The following is a 25,911-nucleotide window of genomic DNA, read 5'->3' on the forward strand; positions in this document are numbered from 1 at the left end:
TTTTCTGGGGTTTTTTCTTTCTCTCTTATCTGAATCATAGTTCTCTGCCTTTTCATTTTTATATGTTTTTAATGTGGTCCCTTTTTTGCAGACAATAGAGTTGCAGCTTCTCTTACTTCTGATGTCTGCCCCCCTTGTGGCTGAAGTTGGTACCAGGGCTTGCTGTAGGTTTCCTAATGGGAGGGACTGATGCCTGCCCACTGGTAGGTGAGGCTGATTCCTATCCCTCTGATGGGTGGGGCTTTATCTCTAGGTGAGATTAGAGGCTGTGTGCCTTGGGTGGGGGGGGGTCTTTAGGCAGGCTGTTTACTGATGGATGGGCTGTGATCTCTCTTGGATTATTGTTTGGCTTGGGGCTTCTCAGCACTCATGGGTGGGGACAGATTTTCCCAAAATGGCCACCTCCAGAGAAACACATGCTGATGTATACTTCAGAGAGCTCTGCCTCCAATGTCCTTCCCCCACATCAAGCCACAGTCAGCCCCTGTTTTCCTAGGAGATCCTCCAAGAACTTCAGACAGGTCCAACCCAGATTCCTATGGAGCCTCTGCTTTGCCATGGGACCCAGTGCACATGAAAGTCTGTGTGAGCCTTTCAAGAATGGGGTCTCTGTTTCCCCCAGTACCGTAGAGCTCCTGTGCACAAGCCCCACTGGCCTTCAATGCCAGATGCTCTGGGGGCTCTTTCTCCCAGTGCCAGATCTCCAGGTATGGGGACTTAACGTGGAGCTCAGAACTCTCACTCCTGTACGTGAGTCTCTGTGATACAGTTACTTTCCAGTCTGTGGGCTTCCCCACCAGGGAGGTATGGGGTTGCTTAGATTGTGTAATCACCCCTCCTACCTTTTTTTTTTTTTTTTTTTTTTTTGTCTTTTGTCTTTTGTTGTTGTTGTTGTTGCTATTTCTTGGGCCAATCCCGCGGCATATGGAGGTTCCCAGGCTAGGGGTTGAATCAGAGCTGTAGCCACCAGCCTACGCCAGAGCCACAGCAACGTGGGATCCGCGCCGCATCTGCAACCTACACCACAGCTCACGGCAACGCCGGATCGTTAACCCACTGAGCAAGGGCAGGGACCGAACCCGCAACCTCATGGTTCCTAGTCGGATTCGTTAACCACTGTGCCACGACGGGAACTCCATCCCCTCCTACCTTTTGATGTGGCCTCCTCTTTGTCCTCTGGAGCAGGACATCTTGAAAGTTTCCAGTTCATTTGGTTGAAGGCTATTCAGCATTTGGTTGTAATTTTGTTGTTTTTATGAGAGGAGTTGAGCTCCAATCCTTCTATTCTGGCATCTTAATCCCATCTCCCCTCAACTATCTGATTTATTTATTTATTTATTTATTTATTTATTTTTTGTCTTTTTGCCATTTCTTGGGCCGCTCCCGTGGCATATGGAGGTTCCCAGGCTAGGGGTTGAATCGGAGCTGTAGCTGCCAGCCTACGCCAGAGCCACAGCAATGCAGGATCCGAGCCGCATCTGCGACCTACACCACAGCTCACGGCAATGCCGGATCATTAACCCACTAAGCAAGGGCAAGGATCGAACCCGCAACCTCATGGTTTCTAGTCAGATTCGTTAACCACTGAGCCATGATGGGAACTCCCCCCAACAGAATTTCTTAATCCCACATTCCTAATCATCCATAAGTTATTTTTACTTGAATTGCACCAAAATTTCAAACTTCATATGTTCTAAACCAGGACCTTCAAATTTTTCTAAACACAGATTCTTTTCTGTAATGTCTTAAATGGGAACCCCATATTTTATCAGATTTTTACTTTTTCATCTTTTTAGGGCATCATTCCATGGCATATGAAGGTTTCCAGGCTAGGGATTGAAACAGAGCTACAGCTGCCAGTCTACACCACAGCCGCAGCAACATGGGATCCATGCTGTGTCTGCGTCCTATACCACAGTTCACAGGAATGCCTGATCCTTAACCCACTAAGCAAGGCCAGGGATTGAACCTCCATCCTCATGGATCCTAGTCAGATTCATTTCTGCAGAGCCACAATGGGAACTCCCATATTTTACCAGTTTTGAAAGCTGATAGAATTAGCAGATACTTATTATGAAGTCCTTAAATGTGGCAAGTGGGCCATTTCATTATATGCACACACAAATACAAAGGAGTTACAGGTAACATCTGAGTTATGTTTCTGTAGCTTCCTTTTGCACACATAGTGTAAATGGACAGTGTGCCCACCTCAGCAGACCTAAATTCAGAAAAGATCATTGAGAAACAATGGCCTCTCAGAAATATTATAAGAATTCTAAATATCAACACACAGTGGGAACATGTGACTTTATTCTGAGGTCTGCACAAAGAGTGAGTCAGCATGGAGGCCCAGGTCCCAGATTAAAGCCCCTTTTAGCAGTGATTAATTAATTAATTAATTGCTGGCCCATTTGCCCTTAAATATAGATGTTAGACATTTACTTTAGTGTGTTGCTTTATATTAAAATTTTGTTTATAGCTTTTTAAAATTATGTTCTATGACTTTCAGAAACTGTGAAATTTTAGCTTTTAAAGAACAATTAGCAAACTTACAAATCACAGTTTAAAATCCAGTCTTTTTTTTTTTTTCTATACCATATTCATCGTTCCTCACCAAAAACTACAATTATTTTCTCATCATAATCTCTATATTCTCTTGGTAAAATGATCATTGCCTCTTATTTTTTCTCCACGTATAACCAGAATTCATTTTATTGCTAACTTCAAAATGTTAAAATTTTACTCTATCCTCTCTTTTATACTTCAATGCTATTTCCTTTGTCTAGGCGCATATTTCCTCACATCTGTGTTGCCAAAAATAACTTCTTACATAGCCTTCCTGTTCTCCACCATCTTTTCTTCCAATACATCCTGCACTCTGCAACTTGAGGCAAATGCTACCGTTCTCACATTGGCCCCTTACTCGAAAAACTTCACTAGAATTCTGATATTCAGAAACGAATGCCAAATACTTCTGCTTAGTTTCTAAGGTTACCTATTATTTAACATCTTACACAACACACACACAACCTTAACTGAAACATATCCCCTGCACTCCGCACCTATCATATCCATATCAAAATCTGTCCTAGGATCTTCCTTTATACATTCCAACTCCATTTTCTCTTGTGTCTGAGTTCTCTGCCCTTTGGTCTATACCATTTTTTTGACAGATAATCATACACCATTGACTTGTTCTCATCGTTTCACAGATGCACGTTTCCTCCAACCTAAATGACACATCCTCCAAGAAAAGAAAGAAATATCTACTTTCTTCATCTCTATTCGCCTCCACTCCATGAATACTCAGAGTGACTGAGATAGCTGGGCACATGGGTATGACCTCTCAAGGTCACTTGAACTGGGTCACTTTTTAGTTTCCTTATTGAATACTCAATTCTGTTTTATCTTGCATGAAAATTTTTCATTTTTTATTATCTTTGTGACATTCTTAGTAACTGTGTACACATTCCATATAACTCACTTTGGTCATATTAAATTTAACTCAAGCCTTGAGATAGGGAAAAATTTTCAGTAATAGTAATTTTCAGATTCTTTAGTGGAATTAAGAGAGTGCAACCTTCTTAATCAGAATAGAAGAAATAAACATGACCGTTTACACACCCAAGCACACACACAGACACACACACATACGGAGAATCATATGAGTCTCTTGCCCTACTCACATTCTGAGAACCATTGCCTGAAAGGATCATCAGTGTCCACTATCATATCTCCTAAATAGGTTGAAATGAAGAGGGAGAAAACATACAGGAGAATTTAAAATTAAAAGAACAAGGTGTTCCTGTCGTGGCAAAGTGGAAACCAATCCGACTAGGAACCATGAGGTTGTGGGTTTGATCCTGGGCCTCACTCAGTGGGTTAAGGATCTGGCATTGCTGTGAGCTGTGGTGTAATTCACAGACGTGGCTTGGATCTGGTATTGCTGTGGCTGTGGCATAGGTGGGTGGCTACAGCTCTGATTGGACCCCTAGCCTGGGAACCTCCATATGCTGCGGATGCAGCCCTAAAAAGACAAAAGAAAAAATATTAATTAAAAGAAAAAATATTTGACTACATTAAAATGTGACCATTTTATCATAAACAATGAAAATCAAATAACAATAAGATTTAGATTTTTTTTTTGGTTACTTCTTTCCTTGAATGAGCTCTGGAGAAACTACAGAAAAGAAAAGAAAATCAAGGATCTAAAAAACCAAAAAAACATGAAAATCTATGAGAGTTCCAGACAGACTGACAGCATCTCAGACAGAGTGTCAAGGAGTGGTAGTGCAGGCAGTACCTGCCTCTGGCTGAGAGCATCCAGGCACATGTTGGAGATGTATTATTATGTTTTATTCTTCTCTCCATGTTGCTTTAGACAATTATCTGCCCCACTGCTACAGGAATTCCCTCAAGCCTGGACTGCATGGTCTTGAGAAAACATGAATAAGAAAAAGAATTCAAGGTTAGAGAGTTCATGGTTCAGTGGTTGGCAAATCTGACTAGGAACCATGGGGTTGCAGGTTTGGTCCCTGGCCTTGCTCAGGTTAAGGATCCGGTGTTGCCCTGAGCTGTAGTGTGGATCACAGACGCGGCTCAGATCTGGCATTGCTGTGGCTGTGGCATAGGCTGGTGGCTACAGCTCCACTTCCACCCTTAGTCTGGGAACCTCCATATGCCATGGGTAGAGCCCTAAAAAGACCCCCAGAAAAGAAAAAAGAAAAAAAATATGCACATTGCTAATGTTTTCAGGTGAAAAGATTTTATTATTAAGTTTTTAACACTAAAAATTATGATAGCAATAAAATACTTTTTTCTGACGAATTAGCATGTTCTGACAAGTTTTAGACAGATGGAAATAAAGTGTCTTGTTCTAGCATTTTTTTATATATAAGTATACTTGATAATAAAAAGACATTGCAGCTCTAACAGCATCTCAAATAACCTGCGCTTCTGAACAAAGGAATTACATTTTAAGTTAATGTATTAATCATTATATCTTTCAAAAATGTTTAAAACCTTCATTATTCTTAGCACAATGGTTCAATTTGATATTCCATATTGCAGCTCATATACTTTTTTACTTTAACTGTGCCATAATTACATTGCTGGGTTTAAAAATTAAATATACAAGTAGTTTCATAATACAAACCACTATTTAATAACCTAAAGTATATGTCATTATTAAAGTATTTATGTAGCTATATTAGTGATTTTATGTAATGGTTTGACTAATACAGTGTAGCATTATGTGTAGCTATGATTATTTCATTATTTTAAATATAACTGCTTTCAAATTTAAATAAGTTTTAGAGGAATATTATTTCGAAAAGCTATAAAATTTAAGCTAAGATACTAAGTTGTTATATTATTTACCCTAGATGTCAGGATTAAAGAAACAAAGCTGTTAGAACTGTCATATTATTCTGTGTCATTAAATAAAGCTTTGGAGAAATTTGATAAAATATGAGAAAAACAGAAAAAGATTCAGAGCTGTGACTTTCAGCAAACTGTAGCACAGATATGTCACTGATAGAGCAAGATATAAATTTACCCTCAACCTCCTTATCAACCAAATCTAATGATTTTCAAGAAAAATGGAAAGAAAAAACCTATTTACAGCAAATGTATTTTCTCCTGTCCTGGATACACAACCATGCAACTAGAATATTCAACTAGCTGAAAGTTACTGAAAATTTTCCATGAAAAGTTGGAAATATTAATATCTCAGAAGACATTACAAGCAGGAAATTTTCAATAACTTATTCCACATAAATTATTCCAAATATTAAAAAGTATCAAAAAGATCACTTGATTTCTGCTACTTTTTAAAAATCCTCCAAAGATCTATATATTTTTTTTCTAATGGTGAAGGCACTTTAGAGATAGGCAAAGATTAACCTAAAGAATGAGAAGGAGGAGTTCCCGTCATGGCTCAGTGGTTAACGAATCCGACTAGGAACCATGAGGTTGCAGGTTCGATCCCTGGCCCTGCTCAGTGGGTTAAGGATCTGGCGTTGCCGTGAGCTGTGGTGTGGGTTGCAAACACGGCTCGGATTCCGCGTTGCTGTGGCTCTTGATCTTGCAGAGCAGAAAGTATGAAAATAAGACATAGTATTGACATGCTGGCATCGAATGCCCAATGTTTATGATTCAGTTTTGTGAAGTGTCTAGCATTCAGTGAATTATCCACAAAATTTTGATTAGATTAATAGAGATTTTTCTTAATATGGATCATGGTAGAGGAGATTTATTGTTCAAAAACATTTACTCCCTAAAGACCTAAATGTAAAGCCGGATACTTTAAACCTCCTAGAAGAAAACATAGAACAGAACACTCTCTGACATAATTCACAGCAGTATCTTTTTTGATCCACCCCCAAGAGTAATGAAAATAAAAACAAAAATAAGCAAATGGGACCTAATTAAATTTAAAAGCTCTGCACAGCAAAGGAAACCATTTTTCAAAAAAATTCACAGAATGGAAGAAAATCTCTGCAAATGAAGTAAATGACAAGGGATTAACCTCCAAAATGTACAAACACTGCCTGCAGCCCAATATCAAAAACAAAACAAAAAACTGAATGAAAAAGTCAGAAGATACAAATAGACATTTTTTCCAAAGAAGAAAGATGATCAAAAAAACCATGAAAAGATGCTTAGCATCACTGATTATTAGAGAAATGCAAATCAAAACTACCAATGAGCTAATACCTCACAGGAGTCATAAGCCATCATCAAAAACTCTACAAACAATAAATGCTGGAAAGTGAGTAGAGAAAAGAGAATGTAAATTGGTACATTGGTGGGAATGTAAATTGTTACAATCACTATAGAGGTTCCTTAAAAAACTAAAAATAGAACCACCATATGACCCAGCAATTCCACTCCTGGGCATGTTTCTAGAGAAAACCATAATTCTAAAAAATGCATGCACCCCAATGTTCACTGCAGCACTATTTACAATAGCCAAGACATGGAAGCAACCTAAATGCCCATTGACAAGAAAATGTAGTATAGTATATACAATGGAATACTACTCAGCCATAAAAAATAACAAAGCATGTGATTTTCAGCAACATGGATGGAACTAGAGAGTCTCATACTAAACGAAGTATATCAGAAAGACAAAGACAAATACCATATGATATAACTTATATCTGGAATCTAATATATGGCACAAACAAACCTATCTACAGAAAAGAAACAAATTCATGGACATAGAGAACAGACTGTGGTTGCCAAGGGGGAGGGGGAGGGAGTGGGATCGACTGGGAGTTTGGTGTTAGCAGATGCAAACTATTGCATTTGGAATGGATAAGAAATGAGATCCTGCTGTATAGCACAGAGAACTATATCCAATCAACTTGTGATAGAACTTGATGGAGGATTATGTAGAAAAAAATATGTATATATATGACTGCGTCACTTTGCTGCCCAGCAGAGGATTGGATAAAGAAGATGTGGCACATATATACAATGAAATATTACCAAGCCATAAAAAGAATGAAATAATGCCATTTGCAGCAGCATGGATGAACCTAGAGATTATCATATTAAGTGAGGTAAGTCAGAGAAAGACAAATATCATATGATATGACATATGTGTGAAATATAATAAAAATGATCCAAAATAACTTATGTATAAAACAGAAATAAACTCAGACTTCTAAACCAAACTTAGGGTCGGTAACCAAAGGGAAACTATGGGGAGAGGGATAAACTGGGAGGATGGCATTGACACCTACACACTACTATGTATACAATAGATAACAACGACCTACTGTGTAGCACAGGGAGCTCTGCCCAATGTTCTGTAATAACCTATATGAAAAAAAAGAATGGATATATGTATATGTATGGTCAGTTCACTTTGCTGTAAACCTGAAGCTAATGCAACACTGTAAATCAACTATACCACAATAAAATTTGTTTAAAATGTTTTTTTACTCCCTCTCTTCCTGCTTCCATGGGTAGAGTGTATTTTCCTGCCCTTTGTATTTCATTTGGGCCAAGGACTTGCTTCCTGCAGCCAATAAATGCTAATGAGCAGAGCACGATGGAAGGCTCACGAACCACTTGCTGATCTCCCTTGCTCTCTTTCTTTCACCAGGAAAAGAATTCGCAGATTAGCGCACTGGCTTCAAGAGGAAGAAGAGAGGATACAGAGCAAAACCATTCCAACCAACCTCTCAAACTAGGACTGTCCTAGGTCTCCCAAAGCCAGTCAGTCTGCACATGTGTGAGTGAGGCTGGACTAGAGTCTGGGTTAGACCAGCTTCCACAGCAAATCCAGTCACTGGAACAACAACAAAATGTTCATCTTTGAATGATACTGAGATTAGGTGGTTCTTACAAAGTAATATCTACCCAATTCAGGGCAGAACCCAGAGCAAAATCTGATGATGGTACAAGAAAGCATTTGTGCAGAACGCAAACACCAACAACAAATAATATAACAGATTATGCAGGGAATAAATTACAAAAAGTGAATAATTTAAATAACAGCAGGAAGTTCCCACTGTGGCTCAGCAGGAACAAACCCAATTAGTATCCAGGAGGATGTGGGTTTGATCCCTGGCCTTGCTCCGTGGTTAAGGATTCAGTGTTGCCGTGAGCTGTGGTGTAGGTTGCAAATGCAGCTTGGATCACAAGCTGCTGTGGCTGTGGTGTAGGCTGGCAGCTACATCTCCAATTTGACCCCTAACCTGGGAACTTCCATATGCCACTGGTGCGGCCCTAAAAAGCAAATAAATAAATAAATAACACCTGATGTGATATGTTAATTCATATTGAAAATATGAGAAATTTTAAATATTACTCAATTTTTATGGTACAACTCCTGAGTAAATTGGTATAAAAGAGATAGCAATTTGAGTTATACTTCTAATTTCCAAAACTCAAATGGTTCCCTATAAGAATAATCTGAAGAGTGCTGCCTCATAAGATAACATAACTGGAGCAGCATGGTACACAGTTATGTAAATTACCTACGAAATCTTTTATCTTGACAAATTATAGAAAAAGTCTGAGGGGAGCGTTCCTGTCGTGGCTCAGTGATAATGAACCCGACTAGGATCCATGAGGTTGTGGGTTCAATCCCTGTTTGCCCTGGGTGTACATATATCTACACACACACACATTATTTGTCTCATATTATCTTCTATCACATTCTATAATAAATGAATGGATATAGTTCCCTGTGCTATTTATTAGGACCTCATTGCTTATCCATTCAAATGTACTAAGTTTGCATCTACTAACCACAAACTCTTAGTCAGTCCATCTCACTCCCTCCTGTCCCCTTCAGCAACCACAAGTCTGTTCTCCATATCCCTGACTCTATTTCTTTTCTGTAGACAGGTTCATTTGTGCCATATATTAGTTTCCACATATAAGTGATATCATATAGTATTTGTCTTTCTCTTTCTGACTTACTTCACTTAGTATGAGACTCTCTAGTTCCATCCATGTTGCTGCAAATGGCATTATTTTGTTCTTTTTTATGGCTGAGTTCATATTCCACTGTGTATATGTACCGCATCGTCATCCATTCATTTGTCAATGGACATTTAGGTTGTTTCCATTCTTGGTATTGTGAATAGTGCTGCGATGAACATAGTGGTGCATGTATCTTTTCTTTTTCTTTTTAGGGCTGCACCAACGGCATATGGAAGTTCCCAGGTCAGGGGTGTAATCAGAGCTACAGCTGCCAGTCTACACCACAGGCACAACAAGGCCAAATCCAAGCCACATCTGTGACCTACATGTACCTCACGGCAACCCCAGATCCTTAACGCAATGAGTGAAGCCAGGGATTGAACGTGCATCCTTATGGATACTAGTCAGGTTCATTACAACTGAGCCACAACAGGAACTCCCGTTTTTTGTTTTTGTTTGTTTGTTTTTGTATTTCTGCAGTATCCTTGAGACTTCTCCTTTTCCATTTCTTACTTTATTTGGGTTCTCTCTCTCTTCTTGGTGAGTCTGGCCAGAGGTTTGTCAATTTTGTTTACCCTTTCAAAGACCCATCTCTTGGTTTTATTGATTAATTCCATTGTTTTTGAATCTCTATTTTAGTGATTTGCTCTCTGATCTTTACGATTTCCTTCCTTCTGTTAACTTTAGCAGATGGGAACTCCCTTTGAGTGAGTTTTTAAAAAGCACCTGTTCCCCCAATAAAATACATCTTAAGTCAGGATATTATTATATAACAATTATGTATATTATACAACCATTATGTAAATCTGTATGATTATAGCAATTGTGTAATTGTAATATAATGGTTAGAAATGGTAAATCTGGGAATGCAAATATATTTTTGAACATACAAATTTTAATCACAGTAATTAGAAATTCAAAACTAGATACAATAGTCAGCATAAAAGAGTTATACACTTGCTTTCAGGGATAGAGAATTCTTTTTTAAAATTTTTTAAGCTTTTTATTTTTTCTATTTTTTCTATTATAGTTGATTTACAATGTTCTGTCAATTTCTGCTGTAGAAAATTCTTTGTGATTATGTCAACACTTCCTTCCTCATTGTTGGATTTTTTAGGGAAATGAATCTTAGATTTAACATTGTTTTGTGCATGTGTGTAAAAATGAAGACTTTATGTACTTTTTCAGCAATAATTTTGAGTAGATACGCTCTCCATTAGAAACAAATCTGACAGAGTTAGGTACATTTCAAAGTTACAGAAATATTCAGAAGTTTATCTAGTGAACTATTACAGTAAGATATAAAATATTTCAATAGGATCCTTATTATATTTTTTAAAAATCTCAATTTTCTAGTTCTTTACACATTGATGTATCACAGTAACATATTCCTTATTATTTTCAGTAATGTTAATTGTCAATGTTTACATTATTGATCTAGGTTCCATCCATTTTTATTCCATTATTTACTGATATCATGTAAACAATGAAAAACCATGCAGCTTTTCCAGATAATAAACCCATCTTTAAAACTGTATAATTTTTCTCCAATATAGAAAAATAAATTGATTTTATAATATAGTTTTGGTGAGTTCCCTTGTGGTACAGTGAATTAAGGATCTGATGTTGTCACTGCATCTGTGTCACAGCAACACAGTTCGGGTTGCTGCTGTGGCACAGGTTCAGTCCCTGGCCCAGGAGCTTCTACATTCTATGTGCACAGCCTAATAAAAATTGTTTAAAAAATTAGTTTTGGAGAGTTCCCATCATGGCTCAGTGGTTAACGAATCCGACTAGGAACCATGAGGTGGTGGGTTCGATCCTTGGCCTTGCTCAGTGGGTTAAGGATCTGGCATTGCCATGAGCTGTGGTGTAGGTTGCAGACGCGGCTTGGATCCCTCGTTGCTGTGGCTCTGGTGTAGGCTGGCAGCTGCAGCCCCGATTAGACCCCTAGCCTGGGAACCTCCATATGCCATGGGAGCAGCCCAAGAAATGGTAAAAAGACAAATAATAATAATATTAAAAAAATTAGAAATAAAAAAATTAAAAAATTAGTTTTGAGACTTCCCATTGTGGCTTAGCAGCTTATGAACCCAAGAGGATGCAGGTTCAATCCCTGGCCTCGCTCAGTGGGTTAAGGATCTGGCATTGCCATGAGTTGTGTTGTAGGTGCAGCTATAGCTCTGATTTGACCCCTAGCCTGGGAACTTCTATATGCCACAGGTGAGGCCCTAGAAAGCAAAAGAAAAAAAAAAAGGACACTATTCCAGAAGAGGATATTACCCTTCTCAATGTACATGCACCCAAATACATACAACAAATACTAACAGATATAAAAGGAGAAATTGATGGGAATACAATTCTAACAGGGGAATTTAACAGCCCACTCACATCAATCTGCCACATCATCTGCCTCTGGGCAGAAAATCAATAAGGCAACAGAGATCCTAAATGACACAATAAAACTGTTAGACTTAATTGTTATTCTCAGGATATTATATCCAAAAAAAGAAAAAAAAGAAAAAACCCACAGAATATTCACAGAATATTTGTTCTTTTCAAGTGCACAGGGAACATTCTCAAGGACTGACCACATACTGGGGCACAAAACTAACCTCAAAAAATTTAAGAGTATAGAAGTGATTTCATCTTCTCTGATCACAATGGCATGAAACTAGAAATCAACCACAAGAAAAGGAATGAGAAAAAACTGACTACATTGAGACTAAACAACATGCTACTAAAAAACCAGTGGGAGAGTTCCTATTGTGGCTCAAGGGGTTAAGGATCTGGCATTGCCATGAGCTGGGGTGTAGATCAAAGAGACGGCTTAGATCTTGCTTTGCTGTGGGGTGCTGTAGGCCAGCCGCTGCATCTCCGATGGGACCCTTAGCCTGGGAAACTCCATATGCCACAGGTACGGGCCTAAAAAGAAAAATAAAAATAAAAATAAAAACTCGCACAGAGACTTCATGTGGCCTGGTAGCAGCTTTTAAAAATCAAATTTTGTCTGCATTAGGAACTGTTTGTTTTTTTAAGGAAGGGAACTCACTCAACCGGTTTAAATGATAAAGGGGAATTTATTTTAGGACAAAGGGATGTTTCGTGGAATGAGAAAACTAATAAATTCAGTCTCAGGAAAGCCTGGAACCAGGCCCTGAAGAACAACTGAATGTCCAGATGCCTGAGACCCTCACTTTCTGGCTTTCTTTCTGGAGCCATGCAGACTTTCGTGTTCCACTGAACGTGTTTCCGCCTTCTCCCTGCACACGCTGCCCTTGCACATGGGCGGTAAGGACCAGCTTAGCCGGATTCCTTTTGCCCCACTTCCCAATTACTGAAAGACCAGGCCAGCTTGTCCAGCTTGGGCCAGCCAGCTGGCTAAGGGGCTTGGGCAGTGTGGGCAGAAACCATGAGGCCTCATGCCACAGCCACACAGCAAATGTCACAAATGAGGCCCAACTGCTCTATCGCTTATCCTGGAGCCCTTTCTCCTGCCCTGCCTTACGGGGTGGTCACTCCTTCCTGCACAAACACAAAGCCAGTTCAGCTTTAACACTGGGCTTCTCATCAAGTCCCTGAGCTCTTTTAGCTCCTGCAAACTCTGACAATTTTTTTCAGTTTTCTAAGGGATTAGTAGTGCTGGGAACATAAATAGGACTCATTTTGTGCTGGGAAGTCAAAATTCCTAAAGATCCAGGAACACAGTAAATGAAAGGAGGTCTTTGCATTTTAAATTAGTTTTGATCTCAGCTCTATAAAAGAACAAAATAATGCCATTTGCAGCAACATGGATGGATTCAGAGGTTATCATACCAAGTGAAGTAAGTCAGAGAAAGACAAATACCATATGCTATCATGAACGTGTGGAATCTAATTAAAAAATGATACAAACAAACATTTACAAATAGAAAACAGACTGGAGTTCCCGTCGTGGCGCAGTGGTTAACGAATCCGACTAGGAACCATGAGGTTGCGGGTTCGGTCCCTGCCCTTGCTCAGTGGGTTAACGATCCGGCGTTGCCGTGAGCTGTGGTGTAGGTTGCAGACGCGGCTCGGATCCCACATTGCTGTGGCTCTGGCGTAGGCCGGTGGCTACAGCTCCGATTCGACCCCTAGCCTGGGAACCTCCATGTGCCGCGGGAGCGGCCCAAGAAATAGCAACAACAACAACAACAAAAAGACAAAAAAAAAAAAACAAAAAAAAACAAATAGAAAACAGACTCACAGATCTAGAAATCAAACTTATGGTTACCAAAGGGGAAATATTGGAGGGAGGAATCAATTTATTGGAGGGAGTTTGGGATTACATATACACACATATATAACTAGGTAACTAACAATGACCTACTGTGTAACACGGAACTCTATTCAATAGTCCGTATTAACCTATATGGGGAAAGAATCTGGAAAAAAATGGATATATTTGTATACATGTGGCTCATTCTCTTTGCTGCACTCCTGAAACTAACACAACATTGTAAGCCACCTATACTCCAATAAAATTTATATTAAAAAATAAGATGAGACGTTCCGTTTGTGGCTCAGTGTGTTAGGAGCCCAGCTAGTAGCCCTGAGGACGCAGGTTCGATCCCTGGCCTCACTCAGTGGGTGAAGAATCTGTCATTGCTATGAACTGTGGTGCAGGTCACAGACATGGCTCAGGTCTTGCATTGCTATGGCTATGGCATAGGCCAGCAGCTGCAGCTCTGATTTGACCCCTAGCCTGGGAACTTCCATATGCTGTACACGTGGTCCTAAAAAGCAAAAATTAAAATGAAATAAAATAGGTAACTACCAAGGATCTACTGTACAGCACAGGGAACTCTACTCAATATTCTGTGATAACCTATGTGGGAAAAGAATCTGAAATAGAATGGATAACCGTATGTATAACGGAATCATTTAGCTGTGCACTTGAAATTAATACAATATTGTAAATCAACTATACTCTAATAAAATTTCAAAAAATAAAAAATAAAGTAAAATTAGTTTTGACCTCATGGATCCCCTGAAAGGTCCTCAGGGACCCCCAGAGAGACATGGACTAGACCTTCATAACTGTTGAATTACATTATTCAAATTTCCTATATCAGAAAATTTTCAGAATAAAGAAATTTCTCATGGAATCAAAGAGCTGAAATTGGAAGTGAAGGGAAGGCAAATAAGTGACTGAGGAATGAGAATGGAAGCCTGGTATCTCCACAGTATTTTATTTGTCCTTGTGGAATGATGCCTGAATCTATGCCAGAGAGCTGTACACAGAACCTGATAGCAGCTGTTTTGTTGCTTTTGGGGTTGTTTTGTCTTTGTTTTTGTATTTTTAGGGTTGCACCTGCAACATACGGAGGTTCCCAGGCTCTCAGGCTAGGGGTCGAATTAGAGCTGTCTAAGCCAGCCTACGCCACAGCCACAGCAACGAGGGATCCGAGCCATGTCTGTGACCTACACCACAACTCATGGCAACACCAGATCCTGAACCCACCACGTGATTGAACCTGCACCCTCATGGATGCTAGTCAGACTCATTTCCACTGAGCCACGGTGGGGACTCCTGCAGCGGTTGTTTTCTCAGGGATTCTGTGTCGTGTGGAGCCTCATTGCCCCACGACAGGGCGTCATGCTTCAACACATGGAGGACCTAACACACACAAGGCCATCTGGAGCATCACCAACCAGAACTCTTCACACAGACCGCAGCATCCTCGGCGCAGGCACTGCCAGAAAGAGCCGTGAGATGCCCTAGTAGGGTGTGGGGGAGGAATGGGGGCATCTGGAAAGAGCAGAACCTGGGGTACGACACGTTCACTGGCTCATGAGCGACCTCCCTCGAGATGCTGGGCAGGAATGCTATGAGAGGTTTCAGGTGATGATAAAAACGCTGCATTACCGGGTGGATTCAGAAGCCAGGGAAACGCCTCTGCACTCCTAGCTGCCAAGGATCATGGAAATGATCAGCTACTTGAGTACATTTCCTTCTGCTTCTTTCCAGACTCCAAGAAAAACCTTTGATTGACTCAGTACATTTTTTTAATCAGTAAAGTTTAATATTTACAGTGTCTCCCCAAACTTGGGTTCTCTTAAAAATGTGAAATAAAGGATTTTCGGATGTGGCTCAGTGGGTTAAGAATCCAGGTGGTATCCATGAGGATGTGGGTTCGATCCTGGCCTTTGATCAGTGGGTTGGAGATCCAGTGTTGCTGTGGCTGTGGTGTAAGCCGGCTGCCGCAACTCCAATTCCACCCCTAGCCTGGGAACTTCCATGTGCCTTGATGTGGCCCTAAAAAAGACCCCCCAAAAATATGTGAAATAAGTGTGGTGCAGCACTGTTCTATTTTCCAGGGGTAGCTAATAAGATCATGGTCCCCTCAGTTTAAAAGGAAACAAAGCAGAAAAGGGGGCATACTTCTTGATTTATTTACTCTAGAAATTTGTTCTCGTAATGAACCTCGAACTGTCCTTTTCCTGGCAGAAGTCATTTGGGTTTCCAAGGTATTTTCAAACCCGGCTTCTGGGCCTTTAGCATGAGGGCTCCTATAAAGCCATCAAGTATGAGGGAAATGCTGAACTAATGACTAGTGTACCTTCATGGGAGTGCTCTCTTCCTACTGGGGAGAAAAACAATTGTCTCTTGGCCTTGGTTTTAGTCATCTTCATTTCTATAACAACCCAAATTGTTTCTATTCGATAACAATTTCCAAAGGCAAGAGAGGAAATGTGTTGCCAAGGCGACTGCAGCCATGCGGAGGAAGGAGGGGCTTATGGTACCCATGACCACACAAGCTGTGATTACTTCTGCCTCCAGCTCACAAAGATAACCCTGCTAAAGCCCTAGTGGTCCTCAGATCATATTTCATGCCTTCATCTCAACCCAGAAACTCTGATGTCTATCTCAAATAACTTCTTTGGCGGCAAACCTAATTTTGCAACTTTACTTCGTAGGTGGAAGACTATTTAATCACAGCCATAGTGTAGAGTGTGGAGGCAACATGCTGGTGTAAGAGAGTAATCTAAGAGCTTGAAGAGATGTATATGTGATGCCACTGTGCCCTGAAAAATCATGATAGTCTTCCATGTTCACCAAATATCTTTTAAAAACAGAACTGAGTTCCTGCTGCGGCACAGCAGAAACGATTCTGACGAGTATCTATGAGGATGCAGGGGAGTTCCCATCTTGGCGCAGCAGAAACGAATCCAACTAGGAACGATGAGATTGCGGGCTGGATCCCTGGCCCTGTGCAGTGGGTTAAGGATCTGATCCGGCATTGCTGTGGCTCTGGCATAGGCTGGGGGCTACAGCTCCGATTAGACCCCCTAGTCTGGGAATCTCCATATGCAGCAGGTGCGGCCCTGAAAAGACAAAACACACACAAAAAAACCAAACAAACAAAAACCAAAAAACTATAGTTTCCTCCTGGAGTTCCTGTCGTGGTACAGCGGAGATGAATCCAACTAGGAACCATGAAGTTGAGGGTTCCATCCTTGGCCTCACTCAGTGGGTTAAGGATCCAGCATTGCCATGAGCTGTGGTGTAGGTCACAGGCGCGGCTCAGATCTGGCATTGCTGGGGCTCTGGCTTAGGCTGGCAGCTACAGCTCCAATTAGACCCCTAGCCTAGGAACCTCCACATGCCACAGGTGCGGCCCTTAAAAAAAAAAAATGAGAATGCAGGTTCAATCTCTGGCATCGCTCAGTGGGTTGAGGATCTGGCGATGCCATGAGCTGTGGTGTAGGTCGCAGATGCAGCTTGATCCCACGTTGCTGCGGCTGTGGTGTAGGCTGGCAGCTGCAGCTCTGCCTCGACTCCTAGCCTGGGAACTTCCATATGCCATGGGTGCAGCTATAAAAAGAGATAAATAAATAAATACAGAGCTGAGGAGTTCTCTGGCGGTGCACTGGATTAAGGATCCAGCATTATCACTGCAGCAGCTAAGTCTCTGCAGTGACATGGGTTTGATCCCTGGCCTGTGAACTTCCACATGCCTCGGGTGCAGTAAACAAACAAACAAACAAACAAAAAATAGAGATGTAAATTATAAGTACCAATGTCTTCTCCTTTTGAAAAAAATAATTGTACTTTAAACATCACTTAATTCACTAATTATTCTCATGATAAAGAAACCTAAAAATCTTAAAGGCAACTGAAAACATCTAATGTTCTATACACTAGCAGTATCAAATTGCACTGCAAAGAGAAGGATTTGCCCAGCGTCTGCTGACCAGGTGAGAAAAGCAAGAAGAACTGTAAGGACAAGTCTTTCCGGGGTGGAGAAGTTCAGGTGGGATATTTAACTGAGGTGGCCACACAGAGCACATTCATAAGCAAATCTAAAATCAACCTTTAAGAAAAAAAAAACAAAACTTTATTAGAGTAGAGTTGACCTACAGTGTTGTGTTAGTTTCAGGTGTACAGCAAAGTGAGTCAGTCCTACATAGACACGGATTCATTTCATCTCATAAAATCACAAGAGAAACCAAAGTTCATGGAGAAGTTATTTCACCTTTCAGACCAATGACCAAGGCAGAGCTAGAGGGGGAGACATGTCTGAGAGCAAAAGAGGTTTACAGCATCCAGTGCTGAACTGACATTGTGCCTGGGGAACAGCTATTGGGGAACACATCGGGTGTTACCAGATGTCTTACATGCGTTGGAGGGTAGTTGGCAGCCCTGTGCAGTCAGAGAATGAAGAGTGAGTTGCTCAGCCATTTAGCTTAAGTCACAGAGGAGGTCTTTCTTCTGATCATTCTTAATTTCTCTGAATCTGAAAGAAATGTCACTATACAGTATGCAACTGGGTTCTGACGGTATGCAATTGGGTTCAGATTTGGGCAAACACCAAAGTCAGTTAAAATGTCAGGGGTCTATGATGAATCTATTCAGAGCAGTAAAAACATCTTTCGGGAACTGAGATATTTGCTGAATCGTGTGTACCCTCTTGATGTTATTTCAGGAGTAACTTGGATATTTAAGCTCAATAAACTCATTTGACGCATTTCAGGAACACTTTGTAATTGAAAAAGCTTTCTCTGATTGAGCTGTTTTACGTCACACTAATGTGCAGCATTACTGTATATATTCAATAGAAATGTCTTTACCAAAATCCAAAATTTTTTAGACATTCGTCAACTTCAAAGCCACTGGTGGGATGGCCTCCTTCCTGGAAGCTTTGGTAGCTAGAACACTGTGCATTTTTTGCTCTAAGAGGGACACTGAAATGCCTCCTATACCAGTCTGTACCTGCTCAAAAATACAGTCTGGCTAGAAATTCTGTAATTGCTAACTCAGTGTGTTAACAAGTGTCTCAAAGGCATTAGGCTGAGTCCTCTTTAAGGACCACTTTCTATGTTTACTTTATACTATTTATTAAACCTAGCAAAGTGTTAAAAAATACATAGGCACATGACTAGAATTTGAAAAAATAATTAAATAGATATGCAAATGGATGTAGAGTGCGCATCCCCAAAATCTTCATGGGTTGCCTGATTGGTATACTCTAAGTTTACTTTGGAATTTGGGGTTGTGTTTGACATATCTGTATGACCCATAATGAATCTCATCTAACCCAAGGACTGGTTTCCCCTTAGTTAAGGCAATACAAAAACTCTAGGAAAGCCTGATGTCCTTCACTGAAATGCATCCTCAAGATACAGACTGAAGAGTACTCGATCTGAAAAACTGGGTGTATTTACTCTGAAGATGACATAACAAAGCTGTATATTCTGAAAAGTCCCAGTTAGTCAAAGTACTAGCACTCCCTTTATTTGATTCACTCATGGTCAGTGGAGCACATGGGACAGGAAGCTTCTCCTCCTCACCCAGAGTCAGGACTGCACCCTCTGCAGAGGCTGTCTGCTTACCAGGTGTGATTTCATCATCTGCCCTTAAAGAAACGGGGCTCCCAGAAGTGTCCCCTGTGCCTTGCCCTTGTGGCGACCACTGCCTTTTCCATGCCTTGAACGTTGTGTTGCTTCTCTCCCCAGCTCCTCCGGAGGCAGCCAGTGAGCTTCCCAATCAAGCCTTGAGGACCCAGACTGACCAGTACTACTTTTATGATTCCCCTAAGAGTTTTCCCATCATATCCAGATTTGCAGATTTGTGTCACCTCTGGACAAAAAGAAGGGATTGCAAGAGTTATAGGAAGGGTCTTCTTAAAAAATTAAGGGGAACAAAATGCGACATAGATTCTGCTTGGCTCATTAACAGCAATTTGGAAGCGATTTTATCCACCACAGGGCTGTGAGGGTCTGTCTCTCTTTCAGACTTGAGATGCTCGATCTTCAAGCCCTTTATTTTATAGTTTTTACCCTTTAGATTATCCTCAGCTTTGTGCTCTATATTGAATATTTTTTTTGGCATGGAAAATGCTAATGCGTCATATAAGACCCCAAGTCAAACATTATTTACTCTCTTAAGTTAGCTGATCTGCCCCTAGTGTTTCCTTGGCTCTTAATATGTATGTACCTCCATACATTTATTAACATGCGGTTCTGTGCCTGTGTGGATATGTCCGTCTATGACCCGTGTTAATATGCACGTGATAATGTGCACATCCACGACCTGTGTTAATGTGGACTGCTACTGGGCTGCCATAACAAAAAAAAAAAAAAAAAATCATGGACAGAGTGCTTTCTAAACACTGGAAACTTCTTTCTCACAGTCCGGGTGCTGAGAAGTTCAAGCTCAAGGTCTGGAAGATGCGTGTCTGGCAAGGGCTCACGTCCTTGGTGCCAGACGGCTGTCTTTTTTGCTGTGTCCTCACATGGTAGAAGCGGTGAGGGAACTCCTGGGGTTTATAAGGGCGCTTATCCCATTCATGAGAGCTCCCCCGTCATGGCCCAAGCACCTCCCAAAGCACTGAGTTTCAACCCAGTTTGGCTGGGGGCAGGGGTTCACAAGCAGTCAGTGTGTAGCACTGTATGACTTGTGTTAGCATGTACCGCTGCACCGTGTATAGCGTGTTAAATTTAATTTAATTTGGATTAATTTACATGTAAGTAAGTTTAAGGGAGTTTTTACCAAATACGGATTTTACGACTCATCTCTGCACTCCTCCATTTATTACATAGAGATATCACACATGAGATCAATAGTCTAAGTACTTGATTTAGTTCTTAGAGACTGGCTGTACTGTTTCCCTCTAACTGTATTTTATGTCATTAAGAGAAAAGCTGCTATTTACCTTAAGCCAGTACGTCATAGTATCTCAGCTAATGCAGTGTCTCTTCCATGCATTAGTTGACCAGTTAGTATGTTTTAGGCACCAAAGATGAACAAGACATGAAAAGCCTGCCTGCATAAATCTTACCTTTGTGAAGGACAGAAATCTAAGATATAAGCAGACAAACTAGTGGTGTTAAGTCCTACAAAGGAAGCACATGAACACTGACGGAGCAATTCCTGCAGAACCTAACTTAGATGGGACACTCAGGGGAGGCCTGAGGAGGGGACTTTTGGTCCAAAAGGTTCTCGTTACATCCTTCCTTCATCTAAACTTCTCTGTAATAGCCACCACTGACACAGTATCTGGTACACTGTGGGTTTGCATAGATAAATCAGATAAAACTTAGACTACTGATCTAATGTGTGATATCTCTGTGTAATAAATGGATGAGTGCATAGATGAATCGTAAAATCTGTATTTGGTAAAAGCTCCCTTAAACTTACTTACCTGTAAACTAATCTAAATTAAATTAAATTCAACATGCTATACTTCATGTTAGTCAATTTGTAGTTAATTAGGTAATTAGCAGGTTCTGATCAATTTGCAGCTCTTTTATAGAATTCTGATTTCTGTTGATACATGAGCATTGTACTATGAATATGTAATATCTGGCTCATAACAATGGGAATTCCACATTTTCTAAAATAAGTTACAGTTACAAAATGCTTTCAGTCATTTTTCACTCATGGATTACTGCTATGTTTGGACACTTCATCTTTATCACCTTTTTTTTCTTTAACGTTCATATCACTTGAAATTGAATACATGGGGGTTCCCATTGTGACGCAGCGGCAACAAAAACAACTAGTCTCCATGAGGATTCGGGTTCGATCCCTAGCCCTGCTCAGCGGGTTAAAGATCTAGCATTTCCATGAGCTGTGGTATAGGTCACAGACATGGCTCTCATCCCATGTGGCTGTGCCTGTGGTGTAGGCTGGCAGCTGTAGCTCTGATTCAACCCCTAGCATAGGAACTTTCATATGTTACAGGCATGGCCCTATTAAAATAAAATAAAATAAAATAAATCTCTTACATAAAACCACTAGTCGTTTCTCAATTTTAAGCTAATTCTTTCCAAAGGGATGTCCCTGCACTGGTAAATTCCATTTCCTTTTAGATCTTAAAAGATAAGGTAAGAATAACAATAATTACGTTCTTCTGACAGGTCAAATATTATTCCTAATTAAATTCCTGAAAACTGAATTCCTAATTAATATGTGTGTTTAGAGAATCACCATGATGTAAATTATTTTTAGCATTATACCTGTGTTCAGAATTCATGATCAAAAAAATATCAGTGGAGTTCCAGGGTGGCTCAGCAGCTAAGGATCCAGCATTATCACTGCTGTGGCTCAGATCGCTGCTCTGGTGTGGGTTGAATCCCAGGCCCAGGAACTTATTCATGCCGTGGGTATAGCCAAAAAGAATTCATGATTTAAAAAAATATCAGATTTTGGTCTTGTCTTGAAAAGCTTATTTAGCAAAAAGAAGCAGAGGAAATATAAATACATAGAACAAACATACTTTTTATTCAGGTTTGAAATGAAGGATAAAATGGATCTCAGCTGCTTCTTTCTCCAACTCTTTGAAGTGGTAGCATTCCCATAAGAATTTAATTTGTTTTCTTTCTTCTTTTTTTTTTTTTCTTTTTTCTTTTGTCTTTTTAGGGCCACACTCGCAGCATATGGAGGTTCCAAAGCTAGGAGTTGAATTGGAGCTGCAGCTGCTGGCCTACAGCAATGAGGGATCCAAGCTGTATCTGGGACCTACACCACAGCTCACGGTGATGCTGGATCCTTAACCCACTGAGCAAGGCCAGGGATAGAACCTGAGTCCTCATGGATACTAGTCAGGTTCATTAACCACTGAGTCACGATGGGAACTCCTAATCTGTTTCCAATATGGACCACAAAAAGAGATTCATCTGGTCAAACAATAATTGAATAATAGTAAAATGTTAGGTCTGAAGGAAAGTTTCTTGGTGATAGCATTGGTCAACTAACAGCATGTTGATATACCTACAATGCTTCTGCAGAAGCCACAGCGTGGTGGGCAGGAGCAAAGAAGGAGCCAGCATTCCAGCCTGGCCTTAAATGACTATAATGATGCTAACACTGTCCACCCAAGTGCACAAACCATAACGATAAAGCGTGTAAAAGCCAAGAGATCTGGAAATAACATGTTTGCGCTTTTGTATGGCTAAAGTAATAGACTAAGAAAAAAAAATCGCAACAGAACAAAATCCACAGTGAGTTAGTCCACTGTAAGGATGTACCCTGCCTTTCTTCTAATCATATTTTTCTCCTTTATATTTGAGCCTAGAATGTGAGGGTATTTGCTGAAAGGAGATGAATTGATTTTCAGCCAGAAGTTCTGGACACAGACGTTTGGAAGGAATTTGGAAGAAATCAGTGGAAATTTGGGTAGAAGAGAAGCTAAAAGAAATAGGAAAGGAAAATGCCAGACAAAAGTTCTGTATGTTCTTTTGTTTTTTAGGAGCAATTTGCACACTTGAACCATAAACGCTGTTGAAAACAACAACATCAACAGTTATTAAAATCCATCTGGACCTTGAGTAAAAAGCACACTTTCTCAAAAACCAAAACTTCAATTTTCCTGGGTAATTTCAGTTTTTAATACTGTCACTTACAGTGAAGTAAGAAAACACGTTATTCTGCATATCTTTTGTTGAATGAAGATATTTATAACATGGTTTTTCTTTTCTTTCTCTGAATCTAGAGAAAGTTTTGGATATGCAAATGGTGGTGACTTTAAAAACTTTTTTCTCATCATAAGAATATTAAATCTTTGTGGCTCATTATGAAATTGTCTCCTAAGTGTGCAATATGGCATGTGTAGCAAATGGAAAGGCACATTTGGGAAGGTTTTGAAATTTATTGCTGTCAGCGAGCTGGTTTAGAATAAATATAAATAAATAAATATAGAGGTTTTGCAATAAAAATTATAAGACAAAGCTTTTCAAAGTCCAAACTGCCCATTAAATTTTTAATAAAACGCACGTATAATGTGCTCATTGCATAAAAATGATTTCTTCAGAGAATTGTTTCATGAACATTTGCCTTTTCTCTATTATTCATCTTCCTCCCCAACATGGATCAAGCTCACACAGTAATTTTTTGGTTGCTCGTCATATTTGTCTTCTGGGTACATTCTTTGGGTTGAGAATCTCTATACTCAGGGGCCCATGGAGCGGCACTGGTAAAGTATAATAGTTTCACTTTAATTCAGCTAGTAACTTGCATTTCCTCCCAAATTAAGAGATGCTGTCTTCCCAGCCCTCTTCAGGTGCCAGTGTCTAGGTGGCTCTCAGTCAAGTCTCACTCTTTTATAGGCAAGTAGCTTGACGGTCTTCCCCAAGCTCCTTACAGCTGTGTGTGCTGTTTGCACAGAGAACGGGAACAGAAGTGATTTTGCCTTTTACACTTGGCCTGTCTTTTCTCCCATGATCACTGATGTCTTTTCTCCTCTGCAGAAACTTTGGAGATCAAAAGATCAGTGAGCACAAAACAGGAGCCTGAATCCCTAACAGCTACCTTGAACTTCATGGGCGGAGAAATAATCTCATAGTGGATTTGAGGGTACACCTCTGATCGCAATGAGTGGCACTTTAACTCACACATACTTTTGTTGTTGTTGTTGTTGTTGTCTTTTTTTTTTGCCTTTTCTAGGGCCGCTCCCACAGCATATGGAGGTTCCCAGGCTAGGGGTCCAATCAGAGCTGCAGCCGCCAGCCTACGCCAGAGCCCCAGCAACGTGGGATCCGAGCCATGTCTGCGACCTACACCACAGCTCACGGCAATGCCGGATCCTTAACCCACTGAGCAAGGCCAGGGATCGAACCTGCAACCTCATGGTTCCTAGTCGGATTCGTTAACCACTGCGCCATAACGGGAACTCCAACTCACACATACTTGTAGACAAAAATTTTATAAAATTGTGACTTGGACAGAGCAGAAGGCAGAAGAAAGTGATGGACAAAAGATAAATCATAGAAAAAAAACTAGAAAAAATGTTGAATAAATAAATGCATATTATTATATTCACTATTATTAAAATATAAATATTTACATTCAGGTCTCCAAAGTCAACTTTGGATCCCTGGATTAAAGCACTGGGGAGACACAAAAGCACAGGGCATCTCATCTCCCTCCTCAGTGAGAGTGTGGTCAGGTGGGCTGTGCCAGAGGAAAGCACAAAGCTAGCAACACAGACAAACTCTGAGACTTAGGTACTTGGCAGGAGATACTGGATCACTCAGTGTTTAACACTCCAACACACCAAAAGAGAAAATGTAACCTTGAATATTTTGACCACAAACCAAGCAAAATAGAAAAAAAATTTTTAAAAATCCATAGTTCTTGGAGTTCCCATAGTGGCTTAACAGAAATGAATCTGACTACTATCCATGAGGATGCAGGTTTGATCCCTGGCCTCGCTCAGTGGGTTAAGGATCTGGCATTGCTGTGAGCTGTGATGTAGGTCACAGTGGTGCCTAGATCCCACATTGCTGAGGCTGTGATGTAGGCTGGCGGCTCCAGCTCCAATTTGACCCCTAGCCTGGAAACCTCCCTAAGTCACGGGTGTGGTCTTAAAAAGACAAAAAAAAAAAAAAAAAAAAAAAAAAAAAAGCATAGTTCTTGACTACTACTTTAATTTAGCAGAGGATGTTTCCCCACTTTACTATTCGTGTAAATATCATATGATTTTTTAAAAAATCAACTGTTTTACATGGTGGAAGAGCTGTGGAAAAGTTGGCAATATGCAATTTCCCAAACTGATTTGTGTGTAGTTCTCTTTGATTGTGGAGCACCTCACAGTGTACAGATAATGGGAGGGGGAAAAAAAGAAAGGACATGAAAGCACAGGAGGGAAAGGTGCAGGCACATGCCATCCTGGCCTCGCCAGTAAGTTGACACTTAATACTATTCCCATCATAGATTGTATGGAATTTCACCCAACTATGTTTTTTATTTTTTCATTTTTAGGGCCACACCCGCAGCATATGGAAGTTCCCAGGCCAGGGGTCGAATCAGAGCTACAGCTGCTGGCCTACACCACAAAGCAACGCAGAATCTGAGCTGCATCTGTGACCTACACCACAGCTTACGGCAACTCCAGATCCTTAACCCACTGAGCGAGGCCAGGGATTGAACCTGCATCCTCATAGATCCTAGCTGGGTTTTATCGCTCAGCCATCGTGGGAACCCCCCCAAACTATGTTTAT

Source organism: Sus scrofa, chromosome 8, assembly GCF_000003025.6.
Source record: "Sus scrofa isolate TJ Tabasco breed Duroc chromosome 8, Sscrofa11.1, whole genome shotgun sequence".
NCBI lineage: Eukaryota > Metazoa > Chordata > Mammalia > Artiodactyla > Suidae > Sus > Sus scrofa.